The sequence below is a fragment of the Taudactylus pleione genome, unplaced genomic scaffold (genome assembly GCF_031769625.1).
Source record: "Taudactylus pleione unplaced genomic scaffold, aTauple2 ptg000522l, whole genome shotgun sequence".
Classification (NCBI taxonomy): domain Eukaryota; kingdom Metazoa; phylum Chordata; class Amphibia; order Anura; family Myobatrachidae; genus Taudactylus; species Taudactylus pleione.
In genome coordinates this window covers 450635-474165 of record NW_028284924.1, presented here as the reverse complement: position 1 = coordinate 474165, position 23531 = coordinate 450635, and the positions used below count along the sequence as shown (strand labels likewise).

Genomic DNA, 23531 nt, shown 5'->3' with positions numbered 1-23531 from the left:
GTAGCGAGATCCATGCGCACTGGCCCAACATCGACCCGCTTGCGATCGCTCAGCGCTCGCAAGCGGGTCTGAATCAGGCCCTGAGTACACAGTAAACGATGTGCAAAGTAGAACTAGGTGAATTTCCTGAGGTTTAAACACATATGCGGCATATAATATGCTATTCTTAATTGGGCTTCTTCTATTTCTAATAGAAGTAGGAAATTGTAGTCGTCCTGTAGTTGGTCCTTGTAGTAGTTCTGTATAAGGACCTTTGAGTCATTCTGTAGTAGGTCCATGGAGTCATTCTGTAGAAGGACATTGTCGTCATTCTGTAGTAGGATCTTGGAGTCGTTCTGTAGCAGGACCTTGGAGTCGTTCTGTAGTAGGATCTTGGTCTTTCTGTAGTAGGACCTTGGAATTGTTCTGTAGTAGGACCTTGTAGTTAAGAAGTAGGAAATTGGAGTCATTCTACAGTAGGAATTGAAGTTGTTCTGTAGTAGGATCTCGTGGTCTTTCTATAGTAAGATCTGTTGTTGTTATGTAGTAGGATCTTAAAGGTCTTTCTGTAGTAGGTCCTGTTGTTGTTATGTAGTAGGATCTCATGGTCTTTCTGTAGTAGGATCTTGCAAAGAGTTGTAGACAAATTAACTCCTCAGCCATAGATTTGTCTGCTTCTAGAAACACAAGAGGGGGTTACTGTTGGATTATTTGGTACTGGGGGGGAGACTCATCCACCTTCTTTTTCTGGATCCCTGAGTATACACTTTACCTTGCCATTCCAACCTGGGGCTATTCAGATTGTGTAAGGAACAATTCTCTATGTGTACTAGTTCCCTCCCATTGACCAGGCTTTTGCTGACAAATAATTACTATTTACACATCCACCACAGACACTTCAATTGAGATGGTGGCCAATCAAAATTTTCTTCAGTACATAGTACTGTCTGTCTCTTCCAAGTCCCCATTGTCTGGTCTACTAAATGCACAGGTTCTTCTTATGTGAGTCCTTAATGGTCACAGCTGTGCACTAACCAGACAAAGATAGCAATATCTAGTCCAACTCTTTGTTTTGGCAGCACTAAATTCCCTTTTTAAGATACATTTCTTGAGTTGGACTTTCTTCATCTTTACTTCCTCTATTTATCATGATTATTCATTTGGGCCCAGCAATCGATGGTCCTCTTGCTGTATTCCATTGGAACAGTTCTTCCTGAGACAGGCTTTTGCGAGACACCCAGCTTCTGACTGGTGCTGAATTGCCCAGGATCCTTTACAATCAGGTCTTGACGCAGCGCTTACTTACTGTACTTCACCAATCCTGTGTGCCACAACATTCCCATAAGTGTCAGAGGATGAGAGGCTATAAGCGGCCATGGATATTACCCGGCCTCTTCCTACTACTCCTGATTGGAGTATTGCATAACTGTGGACTTTTTTTCTTTCTTAACTGTATTCATTGTTCATGAACCCCCTCCCCACACACACAGACACAATTCGCCCCACCCCCATATTGCAAAGTACCCAGTCTACTGTTTCCCTAAATGCATAATTTCCCATTCAATGACAGGATTTACCATTGTATCCTCACTAATTCAATGACAGATCATTTTCAGTGTTTAATACCATCTATTAGGGGGAGATGTATCAAACCTCGGATAGAGAAACAACTCTTAGCTCCTGTCATTTCTCAAACCCTGGGGTCTATGTACTAAGCCTTGGAGAGAGAGAAAGTGGACATAGATAAAGTACAAAGCAGTCAGCTCCTAACTGTCACTTTCATAAAAAAAATGACAGAGGCTGATTGGATAGTATTTTATCACTCTCTACTTTATCTCTCTCAGGGGTCTATGTACCAAGAAATCTGCTCCTGTCATTCAAACACAGCCTGTACAGTGACAGGAACTGATTGGTTGGTACTATATCTCCATGCAGTATATCTATCTATAGGAGAGTTATCTTACTGTTCCATAATCGTCCTTCCCGCTCTCCCATAAACCTTCCATAATCCCTATCCTGTGCCCGCACCACCATATGATTAAATGCGCCCATTCTTTCTTTCCAGCTCCTCACAGGTCATTTCAAGCCTTCACCATTCCCTTCTGCCGCAAACATGCCCATCCCTGCCACCTGTGTAATGTCACAATATGTTCCTGTAGATGTACTGCCTGACTCATTTGCAGTGTAAGACTCCTGTATTCGCCTCATTACTCTCCCCCTCTCCTCCCACCGCTGCCCTCCCCCCTTTCTGGGCGCAGTAATGACTCCTCTCAGGCTGTGTATACATAGAATAGGACTGTATTGTTGGTTTACACGCAGGCTGGGGAGTTACAACGGTCCAGACTGCAGGTTGTCTCACACCGATTCTTTCAGTCTTCTCTTCTTCTGTACTGGTGCCAGCTGCAGACATCTCCATGAGGCCTGGACCCCGCTTCCTCCAGAAAATGGGGGGATCGGGCGCTCACTCTGCAGAGACAGATGGTGTTATGAGAACAGACTGAAATATTTTTATCCCAGGTGGCAGCACTCACTGAGGGGCCTATTCATCAACACTTAAATGGCCCATTAACCATGCGGAAATGCTACTTTCTGCATATTTAATGGGCCATTCATCATCAGGGCTCCGATAGGACCACCTAATATTCAGAAAGTTTTCGGTCTGCCTGCGAGAACAACCACATATTCAGATGGCGCTCTTTCTCGTAGCCCCACTCCTTCCTATGGGAAGGGATTCCAGGGATGCGGAGAGGGATCTGAGCAGATCCCTCCCCCACCTCCTCACTGACTCCCCGGCGACTTGGCACATGTGTTACTTCAGGTTACATATGTGTAGAAGCCGGTGACGGGGGAGAGGTAAGTAATGTAGCTACTTCTGTAACGGCGCTACTAATCGCGGGGACAGCTGCTTTTTGGAGCAGCTGTCCCCGCACCGGAGCAATGATGAATTGCCTTTGGTAATAAGTATCCCCCGCTCTGGGGGGTTGGATACTTAATCGTCGGAGAGCCCATACAACCCTCGATGATGAATAGGCCCCTGAGATACCATACAATCTATGACAACTAATATTAGATGAATTCTGACATAGAGGAAGACAGATACTGTATCCCACTATCCCAGTGTTTAATGAATACATGAAATAGGGAAAATAACCACAAATATGCAGTCAAAAGGGAGGGGGACGCTGTGAGCCTCTCAGCCTGGCACAAATCCAGGGGGGGTGCAAACAGTGTGATCACTCCCCCCCCCCCCCCACTGACAACGGAGACTGCTGCTGCCGCTCAGCAGCAACCAGCAGTCTCCCCCTGCAGCAGACCCTCCAACTATACCGAATTTCTATGGTCTGTACCGGCAAACAGGGTCTGTACCAATTTTACCGGATGAGTAGTACAATCTCCTGAATTCTATAGCAGCGCTGCGGGGACATAGACTCCCGCAGCACTGCCGAGTAACAGGCGGCTCCGTCTTCTGTATGCTGTCAGCCCTCAGTCTTATGGTGGGTACACACTACACAATATGCTCCCTGAGCGATATCGTCTAGTGTGTCCCCGGCAGGCTGTGCTCAATGTCGTTCATGACATTGAGCACAGCCGCTGAACGATATCATTAACGATATCATTCAGCGCCGGGCTCTCTCCCCCATTCCCTGACATGCAGCAACCTGACGAGATCGTCAGGTTGGCCTGCATGTCAGCCCGATGAACGTTGATGACGAACGACCCGCGGGAACGCGCATCGTCGTCATCGTTCATCTTTTTGGGGTTAAAAATGGACGATAAAGTGGACGACTGAACGATAACGATATCGTTATCGTTCAGTCGTCCACTTTATCGCCCAGTGTGTACGCACCATTAGCTGTTTCTTGGGAGCTTCTCCAGTCAAAGTGACGTCATCATCCCGCGAGACAAGGACAGAGAGCAGTGAGGTTGAGCTAGGGCTTCTGCATGATCACATACCCGCCCCCTTTATCATTTACCACGCCCCCTTTATTTATGGCCACGCCCCCTGTACCAGATTCTATATTTGAAATGTTGGAGGGTGTGCTGCAGCCCAGCAAACAGCAGCGTGTGCTGGGCTGTTGACAGGTAAGAAAGTTGGGGAGACAGACCAGGCCCCCGCCGGGCCCCTCCAAACCCAGTTAATTAGCACCCACTCCCCTCTCGGAGCCCCTGGTTACAGGGTGAGAACTGGGTAGTGGCAAACAGTTGGCACGAATCCACTCTGACTTGCGGGAGTGTTGTGGGCGAGAATCAAAATCTCAGTGCGATTCTGAGTTGTGCACATGTAAAAGGGAAGCGTGATTCTGACAGAACTCTTGTTTCCCTATCAGACATACGACCCGGGAAATTTCCTGCTCAGACCCCGGAATTTCTCCTGTGCAAAATCCCGGGTATTTGGTCGAGACCCCCCTTTCACACTACAGCGTCTACCCGGGAAATTCCCAGGTAGACCCCTTTCAGACATAAGCTGGGTTTTTCATATTACCTGCCTCTCCTCTGCCGTCTGCCCCTCCTAGCCTATCCCTTCTCCGGCTGCCGCTGATGATGTCATCAAAGTGCAGCATTTTTATTTTATTATTAAATTATTTGTTTCATTTCTTTTATTGCCCTGGTGGTCCAGCAGGAGTGCGGGTGGCCCGCAATGGCAGAGACCCGTCGGCAGTCTCCAGTGCAGGCGGGTGTCCCTGGCGTCCGGCTGGGCTCCTCTGTGTCGCTGACTTGATCTACAGCGACACAGCCACCGGCGCAGGGAGTGGTGAGCGGCAGCGCTGAGCGTCCTATAAGACGTTCTGCGCTGCCCTCTCAATGTAAAAGCTGCTTGGTGTAAATTCCCGGGTAGCACCATTCAGATATGAGCAGGGCAATTTCCCGGGACTTAACTCCTGGGAAATTCCCTGTTCAATTGGAGGGTCGGCTACCCGAGAACGTGTTCCCGGGTAGGTACCTTTCAGACATACACGAGGTCCCGGGAATTTGCCCGATTCAGGCCAAATTCCCGGGAATCTCAGTATGTCTGAAAGGGGTATTGCACCTAACATGGGGCTGGTGCAAGTGCAGATAATGATGATATTTGCGTCTGCCGACGTAAAATCAATAGACTGCAAATGTTTCCACTTGCACGCACACGACCCCCACATTAGTTGAATGGATTTACTACCTGATTAGGTAGTAAATCAGGCATCTGCTGCTGCCGGCACCTACTGCCGCTTTGCGTGCGTATCAGAATATTTTATAATTCCCATGTGCATTTTACTTTTTTTTAAAAACAAATTAGTACTTGTTTTTGAATATGAATTTGAATATAATTCTTTCACTTTATTATAGATTTTGAACTTTTTACTTTATTGGAGCATGCTCAAAGTGTCGAAATTCAGCATGTCGGCGGGCAGTGGTCATGTTGACATTCATCATATGTACCTGGGTGATATGTGGACATGATCAACTGTCAACAAACCGTCCCTGGTGGTCTAGTGGTCTCTTACCTTCTCCCAGCTGCCCCTGCGCAGCTTCCAGGTCCCGGCAGTCATGTGACTGCCACTTTCGGGGTCAGACCTCTGAGGGACTAACCCTCACCTTCCCGGCGGTGCCTAACTCCTATTGTTGGCATCCTTAGAATGTCGACATTTCTCATGGCGACATGGTCACTGTCGACCAAGTGACTGTGTCGTCATTATGAGGATGTCGAGATGGTGCTGTTGACAGTTTAACCATGTTGTTATTCTTATGTAGACAATGTGGTGTCAACATTTTGAATGTCGTCATGGTTACTATCGACCATGTGACCGGAAAGCAAGAGAATGCAGAAATATCATTGATGAGTGTTTGTTTTGTTTTAAATAAATAAAGATAAACAAATAATCTGTTGTGTTATTATAAAATTGAATACATTGGGGAAAAATACAATTTAAAATATTTGTTTCTGAAAACCAATAAAACCACCGCCGTGATTGACTCACGTTACCCAGAAACAGCATGTACCTGTGTCTGGTGATCTCTAATGATCCTGCGGTACTCAGGGCAGGATTATGGGCCACATGGGCCTGAAACTGAAAATGGTCAATAGAAAATAAATATGCCTGCGCTCGGTTTTACCCATATCATACATGGTACCAGCAGCATGGCAATATTAATGCCAAAAATGTATACAAAACAGAAAAACTTTTGCTATCGGCGCTAACAATAATATACTGCAAATTTATGTGTGTGCAGCAAATAAAACAAAAGGGGATTTTGTCATGATTTGATCAAAGCATTTAAGCCTGCAGCCCAGCATCAAGGGACCCCATTTTTCTGCAGGTCCCTAACACTAGCATATATACCAAGCACATCATTACATTGCAGCTAAATGTACTCACCTCCTAGATACAGAGGGGCACATCTATACACATAAATTTGCAGTATATTATTGTTAGCGCCGATAGCAAAGTTTTTCTGAAAATGGTCAATAGCCTATTGGTTGAAGCGAGGGAGGTGTGACCAGTGCAGTGTGGGTGTGGTTAATACCATGTGAGAGTGTACATCCCCTACACTATTGGCCCCAATGTAAAAGTAAAAACATTGCATCATTTTGTGAGGTAAAGGAGAGTTATGGTAAACCTTACCCTTGTTAACTCTCTTTCTTCGAAGTCCATTGGGTCCACAGGGAGACAATGGGGTGTAGGTGGGATCTGGAGGACCGGACACCAACAGCAAAGCTTTTTTCTAACCCAGGATGCTCCGGTCATTCCCCCTATTCCCAGTCCACAGCCTGAAGGCAACTCAGTTTTGTTAACAAGCCCAAGGCAGGAGCAGTATAGGAGAAAAGGAAGACTGGTACACTGAAGAATCACACTCTCACACAGAGAAGGAAACTAATGACCAGGAGAAGAAACCCATAGAAGCCAGGTGCGTCAGGGCAGGTGCCCTGTGAACCCTATGGACTTCAAAGAAAGAGAGTTAATAAGGGTAAGTTTTACCATAACTCTCCTTTTCTTCTTCAGGGTCCATAGTGCTCCACAGGGAGACATTGGGGATGTCCCAAAGCAGTTGTTCAAGGGCGGGGATGCTTCTGAGCTGAAAGGAGAACCCGGCACCCGAAGGAAGCATCCTGAGAGGCAAATGTATCAAAGGCACAGAACCTAAGAAAGATGTGGATAGAAGACCACGTGGCCACCTTGCATAGTTGTTCGGCAAGGCTTGTCCACAGTTTGGTAGGTGGACGTCTAGTAGCCTAGGTCTGTTTGGTCCTTCGCTTGGAGGCCTTTGTGGATGCCGACTGCCGTGAAAAGGACTGACCTTTAGCTTTTCCCTGGGGATGAAAGGACCGAAAGGATGAAATCCGAGTCTTCGTAGTAGATGCAGAAGGCCAGAACGCGGTCTTGGAAGCTGCCACGGTAGTCACAATCTTGTCCAATTTTGAGCAAACAGGATCTCCCCAGAATAAGGCAGAGATGCCAAAGCCTTTTTAGAATCAGAGTCTGCTTTGCATGAGCGAAGCCAAACAATACGACGGGCTACCACGGAAGAAGCAGATGCCTTGGAAGCTAGGAGACCAGTATTCAAAGCAGCTTCTCCTAAATAGGAGGCTGCATCCCTGATGTGAGAGATGTAGGACAGCTGTTCCCTCAAAGCATCAGAGGGAAAAATATCTTCTAGGGCACAAGTTCTCAAACTCGGTCCTCAGGACCCCCAACGGTGCATGTTTTCCAGGTCTCCTCACAGAATCAAGTGCAATAATTAGCTCCACCTGGGGATCTTTTAAAATGTGTCTGTGAGTAATGACTGTGCCCTGCTAGGAGACCTACAAAATGTGAACTGTGTGGGGTCCTGAGGACCGAGTTTGAGAACCACTGTTCTAGGGCATCTGCCCAACTCTCAATGGCTTTTGCCACCCAGGCCGTAGCCCTGGCAGGACGAGTAAGAGCTCCTGTGAGAGAGCATATAGACTTCAGGCAAGCTTCAATCCTTCTATCCGTAGTCTCCTTTAAGGAGGTTGCAGTATGGATAGGTAAAGTAGCGTTCTTAACCAGGCGTGTCACGTGGGAATCCACTACTGGGGCCGCTTCCAATTTAGTGCAATCAGTAGCTGGAAGAGGGTAAAGGAGATCAAGCGTTTATGCAGCTGAAACCTTTTACTAGGCATATTCCATGCTTCACTCATTTAGATTAGATAGCTGATCCGAGTGAGGAAATTCTGTCAAAACTACCTTCTGTTGTTTAAAGAGTGGCTGTTTTGCCCTAGGAGTGGGTTCTGCCTCTTCTATTTGAAGAACAGATTTTACAGCTCTCACAGGTGCTGGTATATTCAATTCAGAGGGGGGGGGCTCCTCCTCTCCCGAGGGGGAGTCAGAGTGAGAGAGGTCTGCGTCTTCTGCCTCCCCAGATGTTAACTCAGAGTCTGATAGCTGGGTGGACTGGGAAGATAACACAGCCTGTTTAGTATCCCCCGGATGTATGAAGGAGGGACCGCAGCAGGTATCGGAGATCCCTCCATTGCCGCCCGCAGCCACCTCCCCCATAGGTTGGCGATTCTGCCAAATGTATCAATATCGGCAATGCGAAGCATTCCCGATATTGGCCCCAGCAGCTAACGCTATCTGAAGATAGCGTTAGCCGCTGTAGTCTATGGGGACTTACCGCAAGTCAACCGGCGGAGGGATCTCCCAGATCCCTCCGCCAGCAATGGGTGCCCGTCTCCCTGCATGTGCCGGATAGTACATTCAGCCGGTATGATCACATTTTGCAATGCGATCATGGGCGGTACTAGAAGCCCAGGGGGGTCCTGAGGAGAGGATGTAGAGGCTGATAGGCCAGGTGTCATATAACAAACTGCACATAGATCCTCTGAAGCTAAGCCTGCTAAACAGGACTTACAAGAAACCAAAGTGGGAGCAGCAGGCTGCGTGTTATTCTTGCCTTTGCCAGACACAGCTGCAAGGGTAATATAGCACACAATCTGGCACAGTGCAGTGAGCAACCCAGATATATATACAATATGGCACAGTGTAGTGCGCAACACAGATATACAGTATGTGATAAACCCTCCCAAATACAGGTAGATGTGAGGTACAGTTAACCCTCCCTCTATAACTCAGTATTCCATGGTTATAATGAAAGAAAGGGAAAGGTATAAGCTGACAGTTAAGATAAATGAACAGACAGCAGCGCTAGCACAATGCAGAACATACAATATAACTGCAGCAGGCACTAAATTCAACTACACATACCGCAGTGGCTGGTAGGAAATAACCTGGCTCCTGGGAGAGGTATACAGGGAGACCGGAACCCAGCGTTCCCGGAGACCTGAGGCTGTTGCAGAAAATGGCTGCCGTGAGCCTCTGAGGGGGCGGAGGAGGGTGAGGAGAAGCTCAGGGGCAGCAAGAGTGCAGTGGAATGGAGCCCTGAGGTAGGGGAGGGGCTGCAGGGAGAGGACCTTCTCCCCTATGCTGACATCAACCACTGGGTCCCTGCCCTTAGCTGTCCCCGCCAGTATAGGTTATGCCCTGGTGGTCTAGTCAAGTCCCGGACGAACCGCTGTCCACATCAGCGCCTCCGGTCTGTCTCCTGAGACCGCAGGTAAACCTGCGCATAGACTCGGGTACACGCAAGTGGGGACCGCCTTACCTGTCCCCTTGTGTCCCGGCTGCAGTCTGGGGTCGGCGGAGCCCTGCTAGCTAGATCCTTGCGGAGCCCCGCCGAGAGTACCTAGCCAGGGGCTGGAGTCGCGGTGCCACGGAGGGGTGATGGAGCAGCAATGCAGACGTCCAGGGGACTGTCTAGTGCTGCGTGCTCTGTAGTAAAAAAATTAAAATAAAAATAAATCATAAAATAAAGTGCTTAAAAGCAGCCCCACTGTTCTAATGGTGATCCAGCTCCTACCGAACTGAGGGCCTGATTCAGAGCCGGACGCTATTTGCGGACGCTCGTTCAGAAAAAGGGGCTGGCTATTTAAATTGAGCGCTCGCTCTTTGCGGTCTGTTGACGCCTCTATGTCTGAGCGAGCGAACTAAACATATGCTCGCTATTTTGTAAAGACGCCCCTTGGCCGCTCGCATCATACGTCATCTCCGCTATTTATTTGATTAATCGAGTGCATCGAAAGGCGTATGAAATGCTCGCTATTCTTGTGGTAGCATTTTCCTACCGCAATCATGCGAGCAGTTCAGGCTAAAAGACAACCAAGTGACGTGGTCGATGACGCTGCTTTGTTAATTATGCACACCCTTAAAACGCCCGTTTTGACCATTTGGCACGCCTGCGTTCGGATCTCCACTCCCCGTTTTCAAGCACCTTCCCCTGTTACCACCCACAAACGCCTCATTCTGTCACTCAAATTAGCAGGCACTCGCTATTTTGCGAGCACACGATTTCCGACCGCACTGACTGGTTGGCGCATGCGCAGATGTGCGAACATCGCTCGGAGCGAACGAGCGGCCGCTTACGAGCGGCTCTGAATCAGGCCCAGAGTTCCCTTTAAGCTGTGGGCGGGTATAGGCGGGAAGGACTGGAGCATCCTGGGATAGAAAAAAGCTTTGCTGTTGGTGTCCGGTCCTCCAAGTACCACCTACACCCCATTGTCTCCCTGTGGAGCCCTATGGACCCTGAAGAAGAAAATATAAATACAATTGTAATACTTTATGGCCAACCATGCGGCCAGCTCGGCAGGTGGTCATCATTCTGCTGCCATAATGATAGGCCTATTTTTACGGAGGCCCATCCGTACCATTGTTAATTTGGCCCCAGCTGTACTGTGTATTACACCTCCAGTCCCATCTTACATAGTAAAATCACCACATCACGTAAGTGAGAGCATTTCTATAGCCAGTCAGCGTTGTGGAGAGTGAGCAGTGACAGCTGGGGTGGAACTTACTGTAGGTGACGGTTGGGGAAACTGATCTGCGGCTGTTTGGTTCTATTTGTTTTATTGTGCATGTCGCAACCACAGAGAAGCCATCGTATTGCATGACTTGATGTAGGAAGCCCGGCAATCCTTGGAAGTGCACTTACTTCGGGCATCCAGGTTACACAGAGCTAAATCCATTATTTCAACTATAAATTGGAAAATATTATTACACTGGTATTTATTTGACGGGTGTGTGTAAGGGCAGGGAGTGGGGTTCATCATTATTATAGCAGGAAAAGTCAAAATCTGTTGGACCTCACTTGTTTCTTTGCTTTGTTACCGTTATTTGTTGCGAAAGCTTTGCTCCAGGTACTTAACTTAAGCCACAAACTCTTACGTCTCCCCCTAACATGGTAAAACCATCGGCCAAGGTCACATTCACCTATTCAAATAGTGAACTAAAGTAATCTTGGCATGAATGCCACCAGAACCTCTAAACATATTATGACTCCAACAGACGTCTCCACCACCGACTTGGACAATCAACCAAACTAGCACATGAGAGCTGATATGTCATCCAACTGATGAAACTGCCCTGAACCGCAGAGATCATTAGATTACTGCAACAATAATCATATTCTATTTATATACAGACCCACAGTGGAGTAATCCCTACTATTTAAAATTGAGGAGACATCAAGATCCAATCTTTATTATTAGTACTTGGCTACATGTCTTTTTACTTGTATTCAGTAAATTATTTCTCTTTTGTGTATATTTCAGCTACTGTTCAATCCTACAATTGTTCTCTAACCTTTACCATCTGACAGTCGCTGTCTCCGTATGACCCGTTCCTAGTTCCCATGGTCATGGCTTTAGTATTTCTCATTGATCACTCCCTTTACTTCCTATCACTCTTTTACTCTATTTACCGCTTACGTGGCCTTTGCAACTTTGGTGCGTTTCATCCTCTTCCTCCTCATAAGGGTGACTTGAGGTCTCTTTAAACCAGCGATGAACAGAAGCAGCCGGGGACGGGATTTGGTGAGCCAGCTCCTTAGGAGAGTCCCTTTAGGTAACCTGTGGGTAAAGAGATGAAGGCTGAGATTGGGTGACACTTGTTCCGACTTCTCAAGAGAGAAAGTTCCTTCTACTAATAGTCATCCATAAAAAAATACGTTATAAACAGAAAAGTATTAACTATAACATCTGGTGCAAAATTTAGTCACGTACAGTAGAGGCTGATACTGAGTTGCATGAAACTCTGCTGAAATTTTGGATGCCAAGCTGCATAGGAGGTCTAATGTGAGTATCCACCCATAATGTTCTAAGTCACGCGGATCTCTGTGACTGCACCGCCTCCAACCCTCCATCCACTAGAGCAGCCATCATCACTGTTATCGGCACCTACAGCTATCCCATACTAGGTGCAAGAGATACGCCTGAAATAAACGTCCCCATTGGCATACACATGGAGGAGCGCTGAGAGCGGGGGAGCAGGTACTAATTACCCAGGCTTGCTGGAGGGGCCCGGGTCTGATGCCACCCCCCTCCCTTACCTCTTACCGGCCCGCAGGCCAGCACACGCTGCTGTGTGCTGGGCTGCAGTGGGAGACTGCTCACTGCTGCTGAGTAGCAGCAGCAGCAGTCTCCTCTGCCTGTGGGGTGGGCGATCACTGATTGCGCCCTCCCCCCTGGATTTGTGCCAGGCTGAGGGGCTCACAATGCCCCCTATCCGGCACGCTTTGTTTTTTTTATTCTAAGAGGGCGTAGCCAGGCCTCCCGCAATTAGGTCACGCCCCCTTCCACTGGAACCGGCCCAGCTCTATATGGCCCTGTACACATGATTCAGAATATGAGGTAGCTCTAGCTAGACGCCCATTGCCCAGTTGCCACCCATATCATTTCACAGACAGGAGTGGCCGAGACTATGTCCAACTCAGGATTTCTCGGAGATGGGCAAAGATGCTCATGTTTGCCATGGCGCATGCACAATCTGCAAGAGGTCACTAGATGTGGCCACATTCGGTCTTGTGTGCATCTCAGAATCAGGCCCCTAAGCTCCATCTTTATAATATACTTTGTTATGTCACATCTATACCAACATAGGTTCTTCTTAATACACATATAAGTAGCTCTCTTAACATTCTTACATACCTTTGTATAAATTAAGTGTCAGGACCATTCATCAAGTTCCGAAAAAAGCATTTTTTTTCCGGAAATGGTGGTGTTATTGTACGCCATCCTGAGATGGGGTACAGCCCCCGATAATCTTCACAGGCTGCCGTTTACATGGCAGCCTCTGCAGCCAGCAGAGGAATCTATTTAGATCCCTTCTTGCTGTATCTGCATAATTCCGGGAGCTGAGCACTCTGGCGGCACCGTAACCCATTGCCCCCAGACTCCTCACCAGTGGCGTAACTACAATAGGTGCAGGGGGTGCAGCTGCTATGGGGCCCAGACCAACCCGGGACCCGGCCCTCCCCATGCACCTATGGTGCCAGGCCTCTGTCTGTGGCCCTCCCCTCCACACCCTCCTCACTCCCCCACCACTCTCCTCACTCCCCTCTACTCCACTTACCTGCTCCGTGGCTGCGCCCCCCCCGCTCCGTGGTCGCGTCTTCCCAGTCAGCTCCTCCTCCGTCTCTCCCCATTGACTGATACTGGGAGAAGGCGTGGTCCCTCCTCCCAGCATCAGTCAGTGAGATGGAGCCGACCGGGAGAGAAGGCGCGCCTGCCGTGTGCAGCGCGACCATGGATCAGGTAAGTCGGGGAGTGAGGAGAGTGCGAGGGGCCTCAGGCCAAGGGGGGTCCATGGGACGAGAGCGGAGGTGGTAGGCTGAGAGGGGGGGCCTATAAAATTTTTTGCTATGGAGCCCCCGTAGGTCTAGTTATGCCCCTGCTCCTCACTGCCTCCGACTCACCTCCCTAAAGCTCCTCCTCCCATCCAGGTTCCGTCCAGGCTCCACAGTGCCACTGCGGGTAGGGAGAGGATGCGGGGGGGGGGAGGGGAGAGACACCGGCGGGGATGGGGCGGTGGCTCGCAATTGTGAACGGAGGTCTGTGGTTACAGACAGCGGCGAGGTCGGCAAGGTGGGGGAGTACAGATGTATCACAATTCTGAAAGCTGATTCCGCAAAAAGAGCAGCTTTTCGGAAGTGATACTTTAGACAATGAGGCATGATGAATGCCTCCAAAAGGTTGTTGAAACTTGCAATGAGTTTAAAGCATAATTATCACTAGTGATAATTATGTAATGATGAATAGACCCATAAGGGTGGAATGTACCAAGCTCCGGAATGTGATTCATTCCGGTGCTTGGACCTCATGGGTAACACCATCCTTAGATGTGGAGTCTGGGGACAATGGGCTGCAGGGAATGTGGTCAATACCCCGACCACAGAGATTCCGTCACTCAGAATGCCGGTGCTGGAATCCCCACCACCAGAATCCCGAAGGTAAGTAGTAGGTTCAGAGGGAAGGTTAGCATTAGGATTAGGCACTAGGGGGAGGATTAGAGTTAGGCACTAATGGGGGGAGGGCTAGGTTTAGAGTGCGGGGAGGGGGAGGTTAGGTTTAGGCACTAGAGGCGGTGGTTAGGTTCAGGCACCTGGGAGGGTTAGGATAGGGAGAGGGAGAGAATTAGGATACCTACCGACATGTGTCGGTATCCTAACCCTGTTGGGATGCCGGTGTCAGGATTCCAACTGCTGGGATATCGAACGCCGGCATCCTGTACCCATCCCGGCTGCAGCGCTGCCGGAGCTCTCAGCTCACGGAGTTATGTAGATACAACAGGGAGGGATCCCTCTGCTGGCACCAGAGGCTGCTATGTAAACGGCAGCCTGTGAACATTATCGGGGGCTGTACGCCATCTCAGGATGGTGGACAGTAAAACCACCAAGTTCCAAAAACAAAGCTTTTTCGGAACTTGATGGCGCGCACTGTTCTGCACATGCGCAGGGGGAATTCTGGGTAATGAAACCGGAAGTCCCTCTGGCATCTAGCAATCACAAAGAACAGCTGCTAACGGTAAGCATATATATGATCCTAAGGACAACTCTTTGCTGTGGTTAGAGGCTGCAATACTGTAGTTAAATTGAACATATACACAAACATGCTAAAATTCTGGCTAAAAGGTCTCAGTAGAGCCATCAGAACCAACACATCAAATTTAGGATATCGATGATAGTGGCCCAGCAAATATTAGTGGCTTAACTAGGGTAGGGGGGGGTTGAGCGGGGCTCGTGCCCTGGGCGCAGTGGCAAGCCCAGCAGAGGGGGTGCTGCCGGCCAGGGCATCGTGCCTGCACCGCCTGCCCTCCCCGCCATCATTGCGCCCGGACACTCTAATGTAATGATCAGGCAACTGTGTCTGCTGGTGCTGACTGTAGGGGGAGCTGCAGCAGAAGCAGTCATTCCTATCATGAGAGCTGCTGGGTGACAGTGACTCTTCCTTCCCTGGCGCTCTCTCTGTTGTCTCTGCTCTGCAGCCAGGTATGTCATATATTTTTTGCCAAATGGGAGGGGGAGGGAGGGGTGATGACATAGGGCTGTAGGTGATGGTATGGCTGAGAGACGATGCAAGGGGGAGGCGATGGTGTGGCTGAGAGACAACACGGGGGGAGGTGATGGTGTGCTGAGAGACGACGCAGGGGAAAGGAAGTTACACAGGGGGGAACAAGTCTTCTTAATATTCCTACACAAACAGGCATCTTCCGGACCATGTGACCCACATGAATAGTGAATACTGACCGAAGACACCGTCTGTCCAGGGAGGATACATTTCTTCAGAGGTTCCACTTTTTGAGAAACCACCATATTGGTCAGATGCATATGGAATGGAAAGGACGAGACGAAATGGGTGGCGTGTTATGTTGGCACGCCCTATTTTCAGTGGCCACAGCCCTTCAGTATGTGACCATGCCCATTTCTTTTGACCTGCGCCGAAGGCGGGGGAAGGTGGGGGCGTCGTTCTGCAACTTGTCCTGGGCTCCAAACACCGTAGTTACGCCACTGGACCCTAGTTTGATTCAGAGGGGGATGCAGTGCTGATTTTTGTGCAGTTCAACGATAATTTGCTATGCTCATGCTCGAAAAGTCGGAGAACACCCTACGGTGCATGCGTACCACTGAGTGTTTGCAGAGACCGCAGTTGTGAATGGAGTCGCTTGTAATAGAGCAGGCGGCGGACAGCCATCGGCATTCTTAGGAGATGACTGGGAGGGGGCTTGATGTGAACGCAAAAAAGGCCATCTCATGGGCGTGTTTTGGGAGTGTCATGGGCGTGTTCTGGAAGTGTCATGGGTGTGTTCTGGGAGTGTCATGGGTGTGTTTTGGGTGTGTCATGGGCGTGTTATGGGAGTGCCATGGGCGTGTTATGGGAGTGTAGTGGGTGTGTTATGGGAGTGTAATGGGTGTGTTCTGGGAGTGTCATGGGCGTGTTCTGGGAGTGTAATGAGCGTGTTCTGGGAGTGTCATGGGTGTGTCAATGAATACGGCTATATTCTCAAACGCAGAGTTGCAGCCACAGAGGCCATGATTAGTAAACGTTCAGAAGGAGACACTCTGCCAGCCATAGAGCACCATATGTGGTGATGGTGATCACGATGGTGGAGTGTTTGAGTATACCGGCAGAGTTGCACTGTCCACAGGCATATAAAGTGGGCGTCTCAGGGCTTGCAATCTGCAGTGCTCGCTAGTACACAGGGGGAAAGCTGAGACTTGCATTTGCATATTATCGCAGCAGGCGAATCCGAAAGAAATGGCAACAGCGCATACATTAGCATCTAAAGACGCACTGAGACGCATTTGCACCACTGCAGTTGGGCGTCTTACATTGAACAGAGTCAGGACCTCATTCAGAGTCGGTCGTTGCGGCCGCATGGTCGTAAGGTAAAAGGGGCCGGATATGCAAATGAAGCGCTCGCAAGTTGCGTCGTTAAGATGGAATCGTTAGCTGGACGAGCGAGGGGAGGATGCGGCCGTAAGACTAAAAAAACGCCCCCTTCTCGTTCGCATTACACATCATCTCCGGGCATATAAGGATTAATCGAGACCATGGGGAACCATCAGAGCTGCTCGTAGAGCTTAAGGTTGACCTTACCCTCTCTTGAGCACTACGATCAAGTCAGTGTAAAAACAACCCTTGTCACATGTGCCATGACACTACTTTTACTAAAATAAATTCCGAAAATTATGTATTTTCGGAATTTGATGGAGTTACTATCTGCCACTGTGAGGTGCAAATAGCAGGTGAGACTTACCTGCTTCCAGCTGGTGAGGTCCTCCGGCGTCTTCTTCCGGCACTCTAGTCCGTCTTCTGGCTCCGGTGGCTGCTCGGACACTGTGTTCTCCCAGCAGAACACAATAAAGTTTAGAAAAGAAAAAAAAAAACTTTTTTTTTTTTCTAAACTGTACTGTGATCTGCTGGGAGAACACGTTTCAGAGCAGACACTGGAGCTGGAGGCGCTGCAGCTGGCAGGTAAGTGCAAGTGCAGGACCGGGGGGAGGTTTTCGGAGGGGGGAGGGGGAGTTGGAGGGGACACACAAAATTAGCACAGCTGTAGGCAGTGCTGCGCATGCGCTGGTTTTATGAATGTAACAGCGCATGCACAACACAGATTCCAGCTGCGGTAAGTTAGTGTCGGTAGGGGAAATTATCTATTTCCCGAAAAGCTGTCATCGCAAAAATTACAGCTTTTCGGAATAGATAGTTATGGGGAGGAGGAATGATGAATTCCTCTGGTAATTAGGTAGAACTCCATGCGAGTTCTAAACCTGATTACCTCCAGAGAATTTTAAGTTATGATGAATAGGCCCCTAAAAGAGCCACAGTCACTCCGGGTAAGATCGATCCTGCCAAAATCAAGACAAGCTCAGAAGGCGGTTCCCAGCTGCTAGCTGGCCTATCAGCCTTAGGGCTCTATTTATTGTCATTATTTTTACTAAAATAAAGTGAAAAGGGGTGTTTTCACACCCTTTTCACATTATTTTAGTTTCACCTGTAGTTACTATATGGCAATTGGAGTAGAATTCGTAAAATTCTACTCCAACCCCTTAATATCACTTATTTTTAGTAATCAGATCGCATTTCCCATAATTGTAATGGGAATTGCGATCTGTGTGCAAGTTACTAAAAATAAATTGTGAAAAAAATACCGGGGGAAGCCCTGTGATAATAACGCCACCTGGAGGTGGCGTTATCCAGGGTCTCCCCCTGTTACCGGACTCCTGCTCCGCTCTAACAGGCAGAGCAGAGCCCGGAGCCGGCCCCAGTGATCAGCTGTGTGGTCTAAACAGACCGCAAGCTGATACACTGCAAAAAAAAAAAATTATAAAAAAAAAATTAACTTACCTGAGTTCACGGACCGGAGTTCGGGGCTCCAGTGATGTCCTCACTCCAGTCAGCTGGTCTCCCATACTGCACTGCGGCCTGGTCATCAGGTGACCGGCTCCCAGTGCAGTATGGGATGTCAGCTGACCGGAGCCCGGATCATGCAGGTAAGTGCAATTAAGGGAGGGAGTGTCGCGGGTGGGTCCGTGATTGTGGGGGCGGGGCTTAGCGCAGGGGGCGGGACTTAGCGCCGGGGGGGTTAGCAGCGGCAGCTGGTCGGCCACTTACACTGTATTTTTTGCGAAATTACCGTGATAAGGCTGCGGAAGGGATGCGCAGGGACAGAGCTTTATCGCAAGCTCTCTCCCTGCAAAGGATTTTTAGTAATCCCTGTGATATTGCCTGAATTCGCAATGCGAATTCAGTCGGTAATATCACACTACAATCTGCATTCCCAATGTAGTAAATAGAGCCCTTAATCAGAGATGCAGGCAATGCTAATATTTACGCAGTTTGTGCAATTATTAGTGGTCAGCGCATACATCTGGGTCACACCGCGCATGTGTCAAGGTCCATTACGGTTGTCGCTCGGATTTATTTGCAAAGTGATTAACAGACAGGGATGGTTTTAGGGTGGCAATGGAAAGGCGGCGACTCAAACGCAGACATGATACGGCCGTTTCCGGTGTGTGTCTCAGTCTCCGACTGCGATCCCGTACGCTGTACAAATGTCCCTGGCGTCTCAGTTACGACGGCCATTCTGCGCGACCTTAGGGTTACTCAGAAGTCCGATAATCGACAGATCTGCAAACGATGCTGTGTCATAGGATTTGCAAAGTTGCCGGCGGTCGTCTTCAAACAAATCCAGGCGTTTGTGACATTTGCATATTTCCGCACAGTGGTTGAGTACAGATTAGCAGCTGCTTTGCCATCAGAGTCCATCTCTATATCAGGCGCCATGTGTCCAGGAGGCGCTCCAGGCTCAGCCAGTGAGGGGCAATCTGCAGGAGACTAGCGCAGCACTGGTAAATTGCAGGAGCAATCGGTAATCTCACCTCCAAGTATTAGATTCATAGGGAAGAGCAGTGGGTTACATTTTCTGAATGGGATGTAGTCAGGAAGCCGACGGTCGAAATGCCGGCCGCCGGCTTCCTGACTGTCAAATCCCGGCAAGGTACTAATGACAGGCATCGAAAACCCGACGCCTGTCATTAGACCTACGCCGGTAGCCCGACGCCCGGCATCAGTGCCGTAAATTCATCCCAGACGCCCGGAGGCAAGTTATAATTTGGTGCCCCCACTAAAAAATGGGAAAATAAATATGATGCATATCTATCTATTTATCTAATCTATCTAACTATCTATCTATCTATCTATCTATCTATCTATCTATCTATCTATCTATCTATCTATACATACACACAAAAACACTAATATAGAATATGTGAATTTGTTTCTATTAGGCCTATTTACAAAAGTAAATTTGCAGGACACCCAACCTTTTTTCGGGTATATACAGCTATGCGTTAGTCACAGATAAGATAGTGACCTGTATAGTGCAATTAGCATGAGGCTCAGAGTCCTCCTGATTGCCGACTACTTCACATTCCGGGAAGTTACTCCACCAAAGATCTGCCCCAAGACTCAGTTGCTGGTGCCCCAGGTCCTTGCCTCCCATGCCCTTTTACCCGCAGCTCCATCTTTGTTGACATCTAGCTCCTGGAAGATCTGCAGCTGCACTTATGCTCGGGCCTGCCACACAGGTCCGCGGCTAGAGCTGCCACCAGGGAGCAGTGGGATGGGGAGTTTGTGGGTGAGGGGGCACCTGAGTCACACTGGCGGGAACAGGCTATAGATAGACAGAAGCAGCATCTGATGGTCAGACACGATGTCCTCCACTAGTATATGGTTATGGTAGCTTCTCAGGTGCCGGGAAGAGGTGCCATGTATTGGGCGGCTGTGACGGTACACTCCGGGTACATATTTAATGCCCTAAGTGGGGTGAATATATTTTGGGCAATGGAGGAGGTGCCCCTTCAGTGCTGGTGCCTGGCGGCAGGTGCCTCCATTGTCTCCCATAGTTCTGCCCCTACCCGGCATACCGAACAAAGGTAAGCCGGGTGCCTGGCACGGACTTAGGGTTAGGTGCCCCCCCTGGGAGGGTTAGGTTTAGGCTGCGGGGAAGGTGGGGTTAGGTTTAGGCACTTAGAGGGCGGTTGGGGTTAGGCACAAGGGAGGGATGTTAGGGCTAGGCACCCCTAAAGGAGGGTTAGGGGGGGGTAAGGTTATTTAATACTTACCTTTGTAGCTGTCGGGATCTTCACTGGTGCCGGTCTTCCGGCGTCGGTAATAGGTATTTGATTTGATTTCATACCGATCCCCCCGAATACCTCTCTAGTAGGTCACTGATATGGGAGTAGATGTGATGCGATCTCTTTAGTGTGAAATATGTGACTATAGATCAATAAACTGTATGTGGTATAAGATGAGTATTATATACATGGTGGAAGGCACAGAGTAAATTACCCCAGTCCTTGTCCCTGACAGTGATTCCCTGTATGAAACAATTTGTATCTTATAATAATACACATTCCTCAGTGTTATCTGTTCTATATTCTGTACTTACTACTTAGTGGGCACAAGTCAATCTACTCTGGAGGAGAAATGGAGGGGAGGTACCACTTCTATAGGGATTACTGATCCCTATGAAACAGGAGATCCTATGGGCCTGATTCAAAGTTGTACACTATTCAGCTGTTTTCACAGTTGAGCGATAATCTGCAACCTGCCAAGGTCCATTACTGTAGCTGCTGGCAGCGACTGTTTATTCGCAGTGTGATTGAGAATCGGGGAGCGTTTGGGGGAGGTAACGGGGAGTGGCGGCATAGAACGCAGGCGTGTCACAACCGTTTCGGGGGCGTGTCTTACCCTGCATCATGCGATCCCATATGCAAGATATATGGTTCCGCCAAGGGCGTCTTTAGAGAGGCGGGGGCCCGTGTGCATCCCTCCTCTCACTCCAGCGGCCGGCAACCAACTGATGCGGCTGGCCGGCCACTGCAGAATCAATAGACTCTGGGTTCTATAGTGTGCCCGGAGTCTATTGTACATGCGCAGATCGCCGGGCAAATAGAGTGGCCGCCATTTTCCCGGTGATTTGCTCACAGCGCATGCGCAAAACACCGGAAAGGCCATTTTCCCCCATTTGAGCAGCACTGGGAGACCCGGCGACGCGGGATCCCGGAGAGGTACGTTTTACATAATATGGGTGCAGGGTGGTGGGTGCCGGCCCCCCCTGGTCCCCGGGGCCCGTGTGCACCCCTCACCCTGCACCCATTATAGATACACCCCTACCCCTGGTTGCGGCATCTCAGTTCCCACAACCCTTCTGCGGGACCATAGACTTACTCAGGACCGCGACAGACGAATGATCTGCAACCGATGCTGCGTCTTTGTACACAGATGCTGCAACATATTACGCCGGTGCTTGGATGTGCAAAGCCACAGGTGGACGTCTCAAAAACATCTCCTGGCGGCTGCGACAGTTGCATATTTTTGCATTGTATCTGCGCACACATTCTCAGCACGGGGGCATTGGCGTAAAGCTCTGAATAAGGGTCCCCTATGTACACAGGTTTCTACAGGAGGAAGACGGACGTGAAACAGAAATGACATATATCATTGTCACCAGCAGTCCTGATTTTACAGGGTTCTATAGTACCGAGGAACCGCGGTGGATGTTGTTTTTGTAGCATCAGTATTTTATTAACCCAAACACATAACTCCAGGTACGTACATAAAATGAATTTCAATCATTGATTAATGCAATAACAATACATGAACATATGATTAATACACAAACAATACATAAAATAGCAATTAGCACCCTGACAATAAATAAAATGCATTTTTATCACAGATTAACACACTGACATGATATAACATAGTTCTGTCACTGATTAATATACCAACAGTGTATAAAATGCTTTATATTACTGACTAATGTGTAAACAGTATATATAAAGTACATACTTATTCCAAATAATACATTGGTACTATTTAACATTAGTTTTCAGTACTGATTAATACACTGAAAACTTATTCAATGTATCCCTGTTACTGATTCATACTGTAAATATTACTACTGATTACTACACCTAGAATGAGCATACGACATCCTGTAAGCAATGGCCCAGGATTTGAGCCTTGGGGTAACACTCACCAATTGGATCCGCACATTGGATTCCTGTCCTTGCTGCCGGCTGTCTCTGATCCTCATCGCTGAGTTCTGCCACTAGAAGCTTCAGCCAGACAAAGAGACAGGTCAGGACCTCGCTGGGCCTGTCCACTCAGCACAACCCCAACACCAATCCCAGTGGGATCACCGCAGACTTACTGTGTTCCAGTATATACAATTTACACAGTCACATCCCAGCCTGATGTACCAAGATATATTCACTTTTTATGTGTGGTGATACGCGTGTAATATCAAGATGTCAGTTAAAGTGTATGTATGTCATATATTGTATAGTATTATATATCAGAGATGATTGATGTGTTATAATAAATACAATATATAATAGTGCATAATAGATTGGTTTATATCTGTGTACATGGATTTTTTTTTTTACATAAAATGTTATATAATATACGTACATTGGAGTACAGTATATAAGTGTCTGTCTATGTGATTTATAATAGTATATCTAAGTGATGGTTGCATTGTGATATATTGCATAATTTCTAAAGCATGTATATGATGTATAACACCATATGACATATTATAGCATTGTAGAATTTGATGTGAAATGTAATCTGACAGTTTTCTAACTCCTAATAAAATAAATTAAATCAATGGGATTGGATAATTACAAGGTAGGCATGGGCTGCCCATAGGGAGTGCGAGGGGGGAAATATGTTGGATGTTGGGGGGGCAGGTGGTTGGGAGGCCTGCCTGGCATGACAAGCCAGCTAGGGCGAAGTTGGGGAGGGGGGGGGGCAGCACTGGTGGAGCTTGTGCCCCAGATGTGGGGGAAGGTCAAAAGCTAATAGCTAATGCCGGTGAGGGCCTGCAAGACTAGATGTCCCATGAATCTGGTGATAGTATAGCTGTGCAGGGCCGTAGCTAGGGTAGTGCGGCCGGTGCCATCGCACAGGGCATCACAGGTCACAGGTCAGGGGGCGCTGTTTGGGCCTGTCAAATTTCTGTTTATTATCATTCTTGCTTGTAGCTTCCTCTTATTTCATCCCCAGCATCTCCTTGCCTCTCCTATATCTTCCCTGACCCTTCCCCATGACGCCATGGCCCTTTTTTGGGTGCATTATGTCCCTTTGAAAAATATGGGGGGCACCAATGCTCTTTCTGGCACAGAGCACCAAAAAGTCTAGTTACGGCTCT

The 23531-nt window shown here is 48.5% G+C and overlaps 1 long non-coding RNA gene across 2 annotated transcripts; it reads right to left on the bottom strand.

The window, feature by feature from the left end:
• Window positions 1-2261: 2261 nt before the first annotated feature.
• LOC148501266 (uncharacterized) lies at window positions 2262-22423 on the bottom strand. Of its 2 annotated transcripts, none has more exons than XR_015870067.1 (3): window positions 22356-22423; window positions 11731-11878; window positions 2262-2445 (listed from the first exon to the last, which is right to left on the bottom strand). It is a non-coding gene; the product is annotated as an uncharacterized LOC148501266 (long non-coding RNA). The 2 variants fall into 2 exon arrangements; XR_015870066.1 differs by having other exon boundaries at window positions 11738-11878.
• Between the last annotated feature and the right edge of the window lie 1108 nt (window positions 22424-23531).